The sequence below is a fragment of the Eriocheir sinensis genome, chromosome 59 (genome assembly GCF_024679095.1).
Source record: "Eriocheir sinensis breed Jianghai 21 chromosome 59, ASM2467909v1, whole genome shotgun sequence".
Taxonomy (NCBI): domain Eukaryota; kingdom Metazoa; phylum Arthropoda; class Malacostraca; order Decapoda; family Varunidae; genus Eriocheir; species Eriocheir sinensis.
Window position 1 is genome coordinate 3,551,975 of NC_066567.1, and position 15,000 is coordinate 3,566,974.

Genomic DNA, 15,000 nt, shown 5'->3' on the forward strand with positions numbered 1-15,000 from the left:
GAAGGATTGGTAATGGGAGTGGTGGATACGGGAAGGATTGGTAATGGGACTGGTGGATAGGGTTAGGTTTGGTAATGGGACTGGTGGATAGGGGAAGGATTGGTAATGGGACTGGTGGATAGGGGAAGGGTTGGTAATGGGACTGGTGGATAGGGGAAGGATTGGTAATGGGACTGGTGGATAGGGGAAGGATTGGTAATGGGACTGGTGGATAGGGGAAGGATTGGTAATGGGACTGGTGGATAGGGGAAGGATATGTAATGGGACTGGTGGATAGGGGAAGGATTGGTAATGGGACTGGTGTATAGGGTAGGGTTGGTAATGGGATTGGTGGATAGGGAAGGGTTGGTAATGGGACTGGTGGATAGGGAAGGATTAGTAATGGGACTGGTGGATAGGGGACGGTGTGGTAATGGGACTGGTGGATAGGGGAAGGGTTGGTAATGGGACTGGTGGATAGGGGAAGGATTGGTAATGGGACTGGTGGATAGGGGAAGGATTGGTAATGGGACTGGTGGATAGGGGAAGGATTGGTAATGGGACTGGTGGATAGGGGAAGGATTGGTAATGGGACTGGTGGATACGGGAAAGATTGGTAATGGAACTGGTGGATAGGGGAAGGATTGGTAATGGGACTGGTGGATAGGGGAAGGGTTGGTAATGGGACTGGTGGATAGGGACAAGGTTGGAAATGGGACTGGTGGATAGGGTATGATTGGTAATGGGACTGGTGGATAAGGGAAGGATTGGTAATGGGACTGGTGGATAGGGGAAGGATTGGTAATGGGACTGGTGGATAGGGGAAGGATTGGTAATGGGACTGGTGGATAGGGGAAGGATTGGTAATGGGACTGGTGGATAGTGGAAGGATTGGTAATGGGACTGGTGGATAGTGGAAGGGTTGGTAATGGGACTGGTGGATAGGAGAAGGATTGGTAATGGGACTGGTGGATAGGGGAAGGATTGGTAATGGGACAGGTGGATAGGGGAAGGATTGGTAATGGGACTGGTGGATAGGGGAAGGATTGGTAATGGGACTGGTGGATAGGGGAAGGGTTGGTAATGGGACAGGTGGATAGGGGAAGGATTGGTAATGGGACTGGTGGATAGGGGAAGGATTGGTAATGGGACTGGTGGATAGGGGAAGGTTTGGTAATGGGACTGGTGGATAGGGGAAGGGTTGGTAATGGGACTGGTGGATAGGGGAGGGGTTGGTAATGGGACTGGTGGGGGAAGGGTTGGTAATGGGACTGGTGGATAGGGGAAGGGTTGGTAATGGGACTGGTGGATAGGGGAAGGATTGGTAATGGGACTGGTGGATAGGGTTAGGGTTGGTAATGGGACTGGTGGATAGGGGAAGGATTGGTAATGGGACTGGTGGATAGGGGTAGGGTTGGTAATGGGACTGGTGGATAGCGGAAGGATTGGTAATGGGACTGGTGGATAGGGGAAGGGTTGGTAATGGGACTGGTGGATAGGGGAAGGGTTGGTAATATGGGCCTGTGGATAGGGAAGGATTAGTAATGGGACTGGTGGATAGGTGAAGGATTGGTAATGGGACTGGTGGATAGGGGAAGGGTTGGTAATGGGACTGGTGGATAGGTGAAGGATTGGTAATGGGACTGGTGGATAGGGGAAGGGTTGGTAATGGGACTGGTGTATAGGGAAGATTGGTAATGGGACTGGTGGATAGGGAAGGTTGGGTAACGGGACTGGTGGATAGGGGAAGGATTGGTAATGGGACTGGTGGATAGGGGAAGGATTGGTAATGGGACTGGTGGATAGGGGAAGGATTGGTAATGGGACTGGTGGATAGGGGAAAGATTGGTAATGGGACTGGTGGATAGGGGAAGGATTGGTAATGGGACTGGTGGATAGGGGAAGGATTGGTAATGGGACTGGTGGATAAGGGAAGGTTTGGTAATGGAACTGGTGGATAGGGGAAGGTTTGGTAATGGACTGGTGGATAGGGAAGGTTGGTAATGGGACTGGTGGATAGGGGAAGGATTGGTAATGGGACTGGTGGATAGGGAAGGATTGGTAATGGGACTGGTGGATAGGGAAGGATTGGTAATGGGACTGGTGGATATAGGGAAGGATTGGTAATGGGACTGGTGGATAGGGGAAGGATTGGTAATGGGACTGGTGGATAGGGGAAGGATTGGTAATGGGACTGGTGGATAGGGGAAGGGTTGGTAATGGGACTGGTGGATAAGGGAAGGATTGGTAATGGGACTGGTGGATAGGGGTATTGTTTGTAATGGGACTGGTGGATAGGGGAAGGATTGGTAATGGGACTGGTGGATAGGGGAAGGATTGGTAATGGGACTGGTGGATAGGGGAAGGATTGGTAATGGGACTGGTGGATAGGGGAAGGATTGGTAATGGGACTGGTGGATAGGGGAAGGATTGGTAATGGGACTGGTGGATAGTGGAAGGATTGGTTATGGGACTGGTGGATAGGGGAAGGATTGGTTATGGGACTGGTGGATAGGGGAAGGATTGGTAATGGGACTGGTGGATAGGGGAAGGATTGGTAATGGGACTGGTGGATAGGGGAAGGATTGGTAATGGGACTGGTGGATAGGGGAAGGATTGGTAATGGGACTGGTTGATAGGGGAAGGGTTGGTAATGGGACACACACACACGCAGGTCACATAAGGGTCACACGCACACACACACACACACACACACACACACACGCAGGCCACAAAAGGATTAGTCTTATTGTACCGCTTCTTTTTATACCCTGAACCGATGATGATGATGATGATGATGGTGGTGATGGTGATGGCAGTTCTTTGATGTAATGGTTGAGCAGCTTTAATTTGTTTTCTGTTTCTAGATGATAATGATGATGATGATGATGATGAAAGGATAACTGCTGTATATTATCGAGGGACACTTTTGTATTTTAAAACAAGTGAAGGTTAGGTTAGGTTAGGTTAGGTTAGGTTACATAAAAGAAAATGCCTACAAATACATATACAATGCTTATGAAGAATATATTACGAACATTAAGACGAAAAGGTTCCTCGCATAACATTAAAACCTCAAGTAGAAAATATTATAGTTACTAAGACATATAATTCCCATACATATTTTAGCGACAGAGAAACGATGATATATTATGATAAGAAAGACATAATCCTGCACGGTCAAAAAAAAGTTGATAAAAGTTTGCAAGGTCAGCATAAAAAAAAATCCTTACATTCCAAAGCAATTACTGGGAATAAAATGCAATAAAAAATATCTTCACAGACTCCCAAAAAAGTTAAGAAGAAAGTTATGGTTATTAAGTCAAATTCTTCTCATATTAAGTAAGAAATTCGCATTAGAACTCTCAAAGGAAAAAAATATATATTAAGACTTTATAGATCGGAAAAGTATAATGAAATGGAAAATGAATTATGGTCATTACGTAAAAAGTCCTTTCATGTCGAGACCACTAAAGGGAACTGAAGAAAAAGAATAAAGAAAGTAAAAAAGGTAAAATAATATAAAAAAAACAAAAAAATAGTGAAGTAAAAAGGGTAAAGTAAAATAAGTATCAAAAAAGTAGAAATAAAAAAGTAATATGTAAAAAAATAGTAAAGCAAAGTAAAAATAATAGTAAAAAAAGGAAAAAAAGGAAATGGAAAAAGTTAAAAAGTAAAAAAATAGTGAAGCAAAGTAAAAATAATCAAGTAAAAAAAATATAAAAGGAAATGGAAAAAGTAAAAAAAAAATAAAAATCCTTTCAAATCGAGACCAATGATGGATGAGAAGTGAAGAAAAAAAAAGTAAGAAAAAATATAAATTCACTGAAGAAAAAAAAATATCCCCCCTCCAAGGGACGTGCTCAAGGCCCCTCAGGAAGCATAACACCTAATCCTCCACTCGGCCGGCCACTCATCAAGCATTTTCACGCCTCGTTTGTTTGTTTTTCGTCCCACTCACTGAGCATTAAGAGCAACCCAATCATATCCGCCTCTCTCTCTCTCTCTCTCTCTCTCTCTCAGAACTATGCAACGGGCCACTCAACAAGCGTATTCCGGTCTCTGTTTGTTTGGTGTCCCGGAGAGTGCATGCGTGAGCCGAGTACCGCCGCTCAAAGGCCACTCAGCGAGGATTGCTTGTGTGTTTTCGTAACATAGGGAAGGAGAATAACCATGAGAGAGAGAGAGAGAGAGAGAGAGAGAGAGAGAGAGAGAGAGAGAGAGAGAATTTATTTGATGATAATTTAACTTTTTATTCATTTGTTTGTGTTTGATTTTAATAGTCTCCCTCCTCTTCCTCCTCTTCCTCCAACCTTACCAAAAATGACTCAAGCGACTCAACCTGTTCTCGTTGGAAAAGAGACGATTGCGGGGAGACATGATACAAGTCCTCAAGTACCTGAACAAGTTCAGCAATGTCGATCACTCTAAACTCTTCACTCTACAAACTAACCTGAGAACAAGAAACAACGGTAAAACAATTCAAGCCAAGCGATGCAGTACAGATATCGGCAGGAGCTCTTTTTCGACTAGAGTTGTCCGCCACTGGAACAGCCTTCCTGCAGGAGTGTTAGTGCGGAAACGATTAACTCCTTAACAAATCGCCTTGATCGTCACTTGGTTGCGTCGGGAGTATATTCATTCTTCGCAGGTGTCACCAGCGACAGGGTCACAGGGCCCACGAAGCTTGAGCTATTCTTTCAATTATTATAAATTACCTATGTTTCTCTGGGACTTGCAACAATTACACTTCAATATAATAAGTGACACTATTGTTAATAAAAATGTAGCTGATTATTCGCGTTGTTTTATTTATTAGTAAATGAGAGAAAATATAAATAAATGCTGTCCGGCAGCCTCTCCTCATCCACAATCGTTATTGCATGAAAGACCTGTGATATCAAGCAGAAATGACATTTAAAAAAAATATCATTTACATTACATAATTGCAGTACCTACTTTGGGTACATCAGTGTTGCCTTCGGCGAAATTTATTAAAAACATTTGGGCGTCAGGCATCTCGACAGAAGGCAAGCCTCCTTTGTTTTTTGTCCGTGTACGACACTGGCTTCCGTCCAATAGTGTTTCCCTCCACCCACAACTCCTGGCCTTAATTAAACATCATCACCTTCGACCTGCCCACGCTCTTGATAGCGGCAGGCGTCCACCCAAGGTCTTGGTACATATCACACAACAACCAGCAATCACCAGAAGGCGGAGTATAATATGCTGGGAGCGGAAGCCGGTGCCCTCACGGAGACACAAACACCTGGCCTTCCTTGCGTTGGGAGGGAGGGGGTTGTCGAGACGCCTTACCGGCCCTGACGCCCTAATGTTTTTGATGACTTTCGCCGAAGGCAACACTGATACACACACGGCAGGTACTCAGCAAATATTGTAATGTAAATAGAATTTTTCTTTTAAAAAGTTCACAGGGCTTTCATGCAAGAACGATTTTGGATGAGGAGAAGCTGCCAGACAACATTTATATTTTCTCTCGTTGACCAATAAATAAAACAACGAGAATGATCAGCTACATTATTATTAACAATAGTGTCACTTATTATACTGAAGTGTAATTGTTACAAGCCCCAGAGATACACAGGTAATTTTTGATAATTGAAAGAATAGCTCAAGCTTCGTGGCCCTGTGACCCAACACCCGCTGGCTGTCAGCTCTGAACATACCTCATTCCCGAGTACGTCCAGTAGTGCTTTAATACTTTCCGCAGGTTATTCCTGTGGTTAACGGATTGATTAAATTACTAAAAGCAGGCAGCTTTGCAATGAGCCAGTAGGCTTTCTGCTGCCTGTTCGTCCATGTTTCCATGTTCTCCCCTTCTCTTCGTCTATCCAACAATTAGGCTGGATTCACACGGGACACTTTTTAGTGGTCAGTGGCCGCCACAAAATAATGGTCAAAATAGAACACACACATCTCTTTGGGTGCATGCACACGGGACACTTTTTTGTGGTCGCCACAAAACAGTGGCGAGTTGTGGCGGGCGGAGCCATTTTCCGACCACGCCACTGTGGCGGCGATGGATACCGTTGTTTCAAATGGCAGCGAGCACACGAGCCACTATCGGCGGCCACCACCCTGCCACCCGCCGCTTTCCCTTTGTCTTGACACTGACCTTTATGAATTATAACTTTCATGATGTATAAGTATGACCTTCACGCATAACTTGTGTTCAGAACTTGATGAATAAGCTCTTACATGCTTTCAGAATTAATGTTTCACTTCGTTTCACAGTTTTGCATATTAATAGATTCTGGTGTGGATTAACTTCTGAATGTGGTAGTTTTATTTATTAAGAAGTAAAAAGTGGAAATGTTATGTAACCGCAAAGACTGATGAATTGTCAATAAATTACGTACATCTAATGTGACTTTATATTCTTCATGTTCAGCCTTACATTAAGATTACCGCAAGTCTCTCTTCTACTGGCACACACTTCCTCATGTTGGTGTCCTGCCGTGTTATACGTGGACCAATTACTGTCATTAGATGATTTTAAAGCTGTCCTGTGACTTCCTGAAGTAGTAAAAAAAAAAAAAAAAAAGTATCAGGGTGCTCTTTTAGTTCTGCAAATAATGTGTGGAATGCTAGACGCAGTAGTCTGTTGCTAACTATGAGGTGAACCCAGTACTTTCTTCTGCGGTTTTTGCCAAGAGAGCACAGACAGCTGCTGCCTCTACGAGATCCATAACGCCACGTACTGACCTCATTAGTGGCCGCCACCGAGTGGCTCGTGTGCAGGGTGCACCTACTCACCATTTTTCGTGGCGACCATTTTTTGTGGCGGCCACTGACCATGTCTCGTGTGAACCCAGCCTTATTCTCTTCCTTAATATCGTCCCCCTTCCTTCCCCTCCTCTTCCTCCTCCTCCTCCTCCTCCTCCTCCTCCTCCATATCGTGCAGTCCTATCTACGTCGATTGCTAACTTAACATGCCATGAACACACACACACACACACACACACACACACACACACACACACACACACTTGTACCTTTATAATGCTCACTCACGCACACCTGCAATATCAAAGATTCTCTCTCTCTCTCTCTCTCTCTCTCTCTCACTTAGTTATTTTCGTTGTAAGCACGCGAGGAAACCAAAGAAGATCGACAGCAGATTGAAAGCAAATAAAACTTCAAATAAAAACGAAAAAAAAAATCATGCATTACCGAATAAAAAGAAAATATCTTGATTGAATGCCGTGAAAGAGACCTACTTATTTATTCTCTCTGAGCGTTCGGTTTTGAAGACGTGAAAAATATGGACATTTCTGATTACATTGATCGTCCACTCACTCTTTGCGTAAATACATTGAAAGGTGAATAAACATTTGCCGAGACTTAAAAACATGAATACTTCTGCTACCATTGATCGTTCTGTCTGGCGTAAACACATTGAAAGGTGAATAAACGATTGTCGAGACTTAAAGAAAACATGAATACTTTTGATACCATTGATCGTCCACTCTTCGCGTAAATACATTGAAAGGTGAATAAAAGTTTGTCTAGACTTAAAGAAAACATGAATACTTCTGTTACCATTGATCGTTCTGTCTGGCGTAAATACATTGAAAGGTGAATAAACGATTGTCGAGACTTAAAGAAAACATGAATACTTTTGATAGCAATGATCGGTCAGTCTCGGCGTAAATACATTGAAAGGTGAATAAGCCGGTACACACGCCTTAGACAATTATTGGATCTTGAATGTGCAGAATTATTCCTTTGCCAAACGCACTGTATACGAAAAGAAGTCTACAGAACACCAAGAGGCATGAAACGCAGTAAATTGTGAAAAGACTCGGTTCATAATATTTTTTTCAGAAGTAAATTGTGAAAAAACTCGGTTCATATTTTTTTCAGAAGTAAATTGTGAAAAGACTCTGTTCATAATTTTTTTTTCTGAAGTAAATTATAAAAAGACTCGGTTCATAATATTTTTTTTCAAAAGTAAATTATAAAGAGACTCGGTTCACAAGATTTTTTTCAGAAGTAAATTATAAAAAGACTCGGTTCACAAGATTTTTTTCAGAAGTAAGTTATAAAAAGACTCGGTTCATTTTTTTTTCAGAAGTAAATTATAAAAAGACTCGGTTCATATTTTTTTAAGAAGTAAATTATAAAAATACTCGGTTCATAGTATTTTTTTTCTGACTACCGAGTTCTTCTTTTGCTAAACACACTTTTTAAACAAGGAGAAATAAACTGCAAAGAAATAAAACCGATAGGAAAGATTAAGCAGATTAAAAACTTAATATATAATTAGCAAATCACAATATGTTTTCTTACGCCTAACACGTTTGTTAACTAAAGGATGAAAAGACTAAATGAACAATATATGAAAAATCTGTAGAAAAACATTAAAAGATATAAAAAAAATCCTACTGAATCCATAGTTATTCTTACGCTGAACACACCTGCAAAGGAAAAAAGAGGAAAAAATACCAAAAATAAACAATAGGAAAAAAGAAGAAAAATATTGTGTCGTTTCAAAAAAATGCATACGCGATAGATTTGTTTTGATGTTCCCACTGATGCGTCAAATACGTAAATGCTTTCGCTATCACTGGTCGTTCACTGCTGGCGTAAATACATCGGTGGCGGATTAAAGGCTTGTCAGGTACACGCGTTACGTAGTTACTGAATTTCGAAAGCTCGGTAATTAGTAAAAATATCATTGAATGTCGATTTATTCATATTATGCTAAACATATTTGTAAAGGGAAAAATTGAAAATATGAAGGAAAAATAAGAAAATATCACTTGTATTGCTAAAGAAGATGAGAAATTATGAAGGAAGAACAATAGGAAAACTTCACTTGTATTGCTAAAGAAGAAGAGAAATTATGAAGGAAGAACAATAGGAAAACTTCACTTGTATTGCTCAAAGAAAGTAATGGCGAGGTTGTTCAGTATTGGCGTAAATGCATCGGGAGGCGGATAAAAGGCTTACCAAATACAAACGTCATCTAATTACTGAGTGTCAAAAAGTTACTAGTTAATAAAAAAAAAATAACTGTACAGCGAGAAAAAAGAAATGTGAAGGAACCATCGGAAAACTTCACGTGTATTGCTAAAAAAAATAATATCGAGGTTGTAATAGTGTTTGAAGTTTTTAATACGTTAAATATCTAAACACTTTCGGTATCATTGGTCGGGTAAATAGATTGAGAAGGCGATCAAAGGCTTTTCTGATACTCGCATTATGTAATCGTTGAGTTTCGTAAAATCAGTAAATAATTAAAAAAACACTGAATGTCGAGTTATTCTTCTGCTTAACACGATTACAAACGAAAAAAAATATAAACCATGAATGGGCCACCGAAAAACTTCACTTGTACTGCTAAAAAAGAAGAGAAATTAAGGAGAAAGACCAATAGGAAAACTTCACTTGTACTGCAAAAAAAAAGAAGAGAAATTAAGGAGAAAGACCAATAGGAAAACTTCACTTGTACTGCAAAAAAAAAGAAGAGAAATTAAGGAGAAAGACCAATAGGAAAACTTCACTTGTACTGCAAAAAAAAAGAAGAGAAATTAAGGAGAAAGACCAATAGGAAAACTTCACTTGTATTGCAAAAAAAAAGACGAGAAATTAAGGAGAAAGACCAATAGGAAAACTTCACTTGTACTGCTAAAAAAGAAGAGAAATTAAGGAGAAAGACCAATAGGAAAACTTCACTTGTACTGCTAAAAAAGACGAGAAATTAAGGAGAAAGACCAATAGGAAAACTTCACTTGTACTGCTAAAAAAAAAGAGAAATTAAGGAGAAAGACCGATAGGAAAACTTCACTTGTACTGAAAAAAAAGAGACATTTGGGAAAACGATCAGTAGAAAAATTCCACTCGTATTGCTAAAAAAATAAAAGTAATATGGACTGTGATAGTGCGTTTTGAAGTTGTTATTGATAAGTTAAACACATAAACACTTCCGATATCATTGATCGTGAATGTTGGCCTAAATACATCAGCAGGAGGCTTGTCAGATGCATGCGTTACCAGTTTATTGGGTTTCGGAAAGTTGATATCAGTTAAGGAATAAATAAATAACAGGTTGACCTTCTAATTTTGCTTTCTCCCCACAATTTTGCTTTTCTCTCCCTCCAGTTTATTGGGTTTCGGAAATTCGGCAGTCACTTAAGGAATAAATAAATAACAGGTTAATCTTTTAATTTTACTTTATCCCCACAATTTTTCTTTTCTCTCTCCCTCTCTTCAATTAGACCCTTTTCTCTGTGTTTCATTTCAATTTACCCTTTTTTTCTCTATCTCCCTTGAATTCACCTTCTCTAGATCTCCATTAAATTTAACTTATTCTCTCTTCTCTCACTTTTTCCTTTTTAATCTCTTCAAATTTACTTCTATTCTCTCTCCTTTCGCTTTTCTATCTCTCCCTTCAATTTGACTTTTTTTCCTCTTTCTGCTTTCAATTTTCCTTTCTTCATTATTTCTCCCATCAATTTCACCTTTAACACTTTCTTTCTTTTATCTTGTATCACTTTTGAACTTACACATACACGAAAAGAGAGGGGGCATATGTCATAAACAATAAGGGAAGTATTGCTCCATTAAAGGCTTGTCAGATACACGCGTCAGCCTTCAAATGGGTTTCGAAAATTCGGCAGTTAATTAAGAAACGAATGAATGCTGAAATGATGTAATAATATGTAACGTAATTTATATATAAACGAAAGGAGATCAAATAAACAGAATAAGCAAGAAAGGGAAAAAAATATTGTATTGTATAAAAAATAAAAATTGACGAGTTGCTTTTTTTCTTACTTTACACGTCAACGAAAAAGTGTTAAAGTATAAAGAATAAACAAGATAAAATAATTGCATTGCCTAAAAGAGACTGAAATATTGAAGAATTTATTATTGACCTTATCTTATATATAAACGAAAAGAGATAAAGAATACAGAAAAAATAAACAAGGGAAGAAAAGGATTTGTATTGCTTAAAAAATAAACCTTGAATAAATTTTGTGACAGATTATTTTCCCCGACACGTGCTTCCTGACGCGTCAAAAACATGAATGCTTCTGATAACGGCGCCGGTTCAGCCCCGCCGCCGCAAACACACTGAGAGATGAACACACGGCGCGTCAGGCACAGGTGTTTACCGAGGCCCGGGTGTGGACCGCTCGTTGTTCACGGTTGTCGTAAATACATCGGGAGGCGGATAAAAGGCTTGCCAAATACAGCCGCCATCTAATTACAGAGAAGAAACGCCCGTAGCCAAGAGGTTGAGGGAAAAGTACAGGAAAATAAAAATGAGAGTGATGATAAAGTACGTGGAGTGTAGCTCAGAAAACACATCGATGAATAACTAAAAAAAATGAATAAAGAAAGAAAGAAAGAAGACCACGCAGAGAAATGTAAACGAAGTGGAGTAAAAAGTAAAATAGAAAAAAAGTTAAACTGAAGGTATAGATGGAAAATATATATAAATGATGACAGGAAGAAGGAAAAGGATAGAAAAATTAACTTGCAGGGAGAATAGAAGTGATACAGAATTAAAGAAAGTGTTAAAGGTGAAATTGAAGGGAGAAATAATGAATAAAGGAAAATTGAAAGCAGAAGAGGGAAAAAAAGTCAAATTGAAGGGAGAGATAGAAAAGTGAAAGGAGAAAGAGAGAATAGAAGTAAATTTGAAGAGATTAAAAAGGAAAAAAATGAGAGAAGAGAGAATAAGTGAAATTTAATGAAGATCTAGAGAAGGTGAATTGAAGGCAGATAGAGAAAAAAAGGGTAAATTGAAATGACACATAAAAGGGTATAAATGAAGAGAGAGGTAGAGAAAAGCAAAATTGTGGGGAGAAAGTAAAATCGAAAGGAAAAACTAAATTAAAGGAGAAAGAAAATAAAGTAAAATTAAAGGGCATATCAAACCAAAAGAGTAAAATGAACTGGAAAGAGATAAAAAAAATGGATTAAAGGATGAAAAAAGTAAAAAAATAATAGGGAGAATAAAAAAGAAAACTAAAGGGAAATTAGAGAAAAAAGAAAAAGAAAAAGATCACACGGTTAATTGTACAGAAGGGAAGCCTAAGGGAGCACAATAAGAAAATAATTAACGTAATATTATTATTATTATGTCGTGATTACTTTGTTTCGTTTTAAAGAGAAAAATAAAACATAGAAAATATTTAATAGAAAGTACCGATGATGAAGCAGTGTAAATGGATAGATAGATAGATAGATAGATAGACAGATAAATGGATAGATAGATAAATGGATAGATAGATAGATAGATAGATAGACAGATAAATGGATAGATAGATAGAAAGATAAATGGATAGATAGATAAATGAATAGATAGATAGATAGATAGACAGATAAATGGATAGATAGATAGAAAGATAAATGGATAGATATATAAATAGATAGATAGACAGATTAATAGATAGATACATAGAAAGATAAACAAATAGATAGATAGATAGATACATAGATAGATAGATAGATAGAAGAAAAGTAATAAGCTTCATATAAGGGATAAAAATGTTTGTATAACCCTGAGCCTAGAGATACCAGCAGCCTTGGCCGCGGTTATGGGTGTGGTTATATAACACGAGCCATTTGGCGCTGGAATATTGCAGTGAATGGCGCGAAAATAGGTCACATCTGCTTCTGCTATTCTTGGGGTAAATTTCAGCAGTTGGTGACCTCCTCGTATCACTTAGAGTCCTACGCCAACTGTTGAGATTACGAAACTCATGTGAAAGCGTTGAAGTCTACGGAGAAAATATGTATTACATCGCCAAATCCTCCTTTTTTTTTTTCATTTTCTCCACCTGTTTTCCTTCTTTCCTTCCTCTCTCTCTTCCTTCCTTCCTTCCTTAATTCCTCTCTTCCTTCCTTCCTCACTCACTTTTCTTTCTTCCATAATTCATTCCTTCATCAATTCATCACTTCTTTTCTTTCTTTCATTTATTCATTTATTAATTTCTGCCTACTTCTTCTCCTTCATTCCTTATTTCCTTCCTTCCTTCCTCTCTTCCTTCCTTAATTCCTTTCTTCCATAATTCATTATTCATCTATTCATCACATATTTTCTTCCTTCCATTTATTCATTTCTACCTACTTCTCCTACATTCCTTATTTCCTTCCTTCCTTTATCTCCGAAACTGCTGAACGCGACTGAACAAACTGTACTACGCTGAAATTAGACACTTTTGTTCACCATCAGTGTATTTTTTTTCGTCTGTAAATTTCCGGGTATTTAAAAATATCCGGAAGCAGACAGCTGATGCCTTAATGCTAATGCGCTCGCGCCTACTAAATTAACCTGTGTAGCGCAGAGGTCACCCGTAGCCAAGGGGTTGAGAGGAAAAGTACAGGAAAATAAAAATGAGAGCAATAATAAAGTACGTGGAGTTGAGAGTAAACAGTAGAGAGTGTGTGTGTGTGTGTGTGTGTGTGTGTGTGTGTGTGTGTGTAAAAAGTGATTAGCTGAAGATAAGGGATATAAATATGTTTGTAGAGTCATGGTTGTTAAGAGGGAAAAAAAATACCGCAAAATGAATGAAAAACTGGAGAAAAAATAAAAATGAAAAATACAGAAAAAATGAAAACGGAAAAATACAGGAGAATAAAAATGAAAAAAAATACAGCAAAATATAAATGAAAAAATACAACAAAATATAAATTAGATAAATACAGAAAAAAATAAAAACGAAAAAACATGAAAAATAAGAAAATAGAAGTTAAGAAAATGCATCAAAATAAAAATGAAAAAAAAAATGCAGCGAAATGAAAATGAAAAAAATGCAGAAAAATAACAATGAAAAAAAAATAACAATGCACAAAATACAGCAAAAACAAAATAAATAAATAAATAAAAAAAATAAGTGAAAAGATACCAAAAAAAAAGAAAAAAAGTAGCGGAAAGTAATAAAAAGTAGAGGTTGGTTGCGGGTCTTCGGCAGGTAGTCCTTCTTATCACCTGTTAATTAAGATAAGATAATGAGCGACGGAGGCCAATAATGAAGCCCCTGGCGTGTTTACCTGTACACACACACACACACACACACACACACACACACACACACACACACACACACACACACACACACCTTCCTTTCATCATTTCCTCCACTTCCTTCCGTCTTTTTTTTCATATGTTCTGTAATTTTTTCCTCATTTTTTCCTTTTTTTTTTTACCTCCTTCCTTCCCCCATCCTTCCTTCTTTCCTCCCTTTCTTCCTTCATTATATTCTTTCTCACATTATTCATTCATTAATCTATTTGCCACTCTTCTTTTCTTTCTTTCATTCATTCGTATATTATTTTCTACCTATTTCCTCTCCTCTATTCCTTCCTTCCTCCCGTCCTTTCTTTCTTTCATCAGTAATTCCTTTCTCACATCATCCATTCATCCATTTGTCACACTCTTCTTTTCTTTCTTTCTTTCATTCCTTCATTTATTATTTTCTACATATTTCCTCTCCTCCATTCCTTCCTTCCTTCCTTCCTTCCTTTCTGCCTTTTATCAGTAATTCCTTTTTTACATCATTCATTCATCCATTTGTCACTTTTCTTTTCTTTCATTCATTCCTTCATTATTTTCTACCTATTTCCTCTCCTCCATTCCTTCCTTCATTCCTTCATTCCTTCCTTGCTTTCCTTATTTTCCTCCTCCCCACACATACACAGAGTAACAAAACCTCTTTATATCCCTTCTATGACCACCTTGCTTCTCTCTCTCTCTCTCTCTCTCTCTCTCTCTATCCACCAATCATCAATCTTATTATATCTACCAGGCTGTCTTTAATTTGATAATCTACGTAATGTTCATTTACCTGTCCTGGACCTAATTATCTTGCAAGCATCACCTGTATTTATGTATCTCTGTGTATATCTATAACACACACACACACACACACACACACACACACACACACACACACACGCACGCACAGTACTGGCCTACATTCTCGCTTTTTCCTATGTATGGGCCTTGGTGTGTGTGATCCATGTACGTGTGTGTGTGTGTGT

The 15,000-nt window shown here is 38.5% G+C and overlaps 1 protein-coding gene and 1 long non-coding RNA gene across 7 annotated transcripts in view; one reads left to right on the forward strand and one right to left on the reverse strand.

The window, feature by feature from the left end:
• The window catches only part of LOC126985391 (uncharacterized), a 102,131-nt gene that overhangs the window by 16,707 nt on the left and 70,424 nt on the right, over window positions 1-15,000 (reverse strand). The gene's annotated exons all lie outside the window — the stretch shown is intronic.
• LOC126985392 (uncharacterized) lies at window positions 61-2,767 on the forward strand. Of its 6 annotated transcripts, none has more exons than XR_007738666.1 (3): window positions 61-238; window positions 979-1,147; window positions 2,098-2,767. It is a non-coding gene; the product is annotated as an uncharacterized LOC126985392 (long non-coding RNA). The 6 variants fall into 6 exon arrangements; XR_007738669.1 differs by having other exon boundaries at window positions 61-207; XR_007738665.1 differs by lacking the exon at window positions 61-238 and adding an exon at window positions 413-576.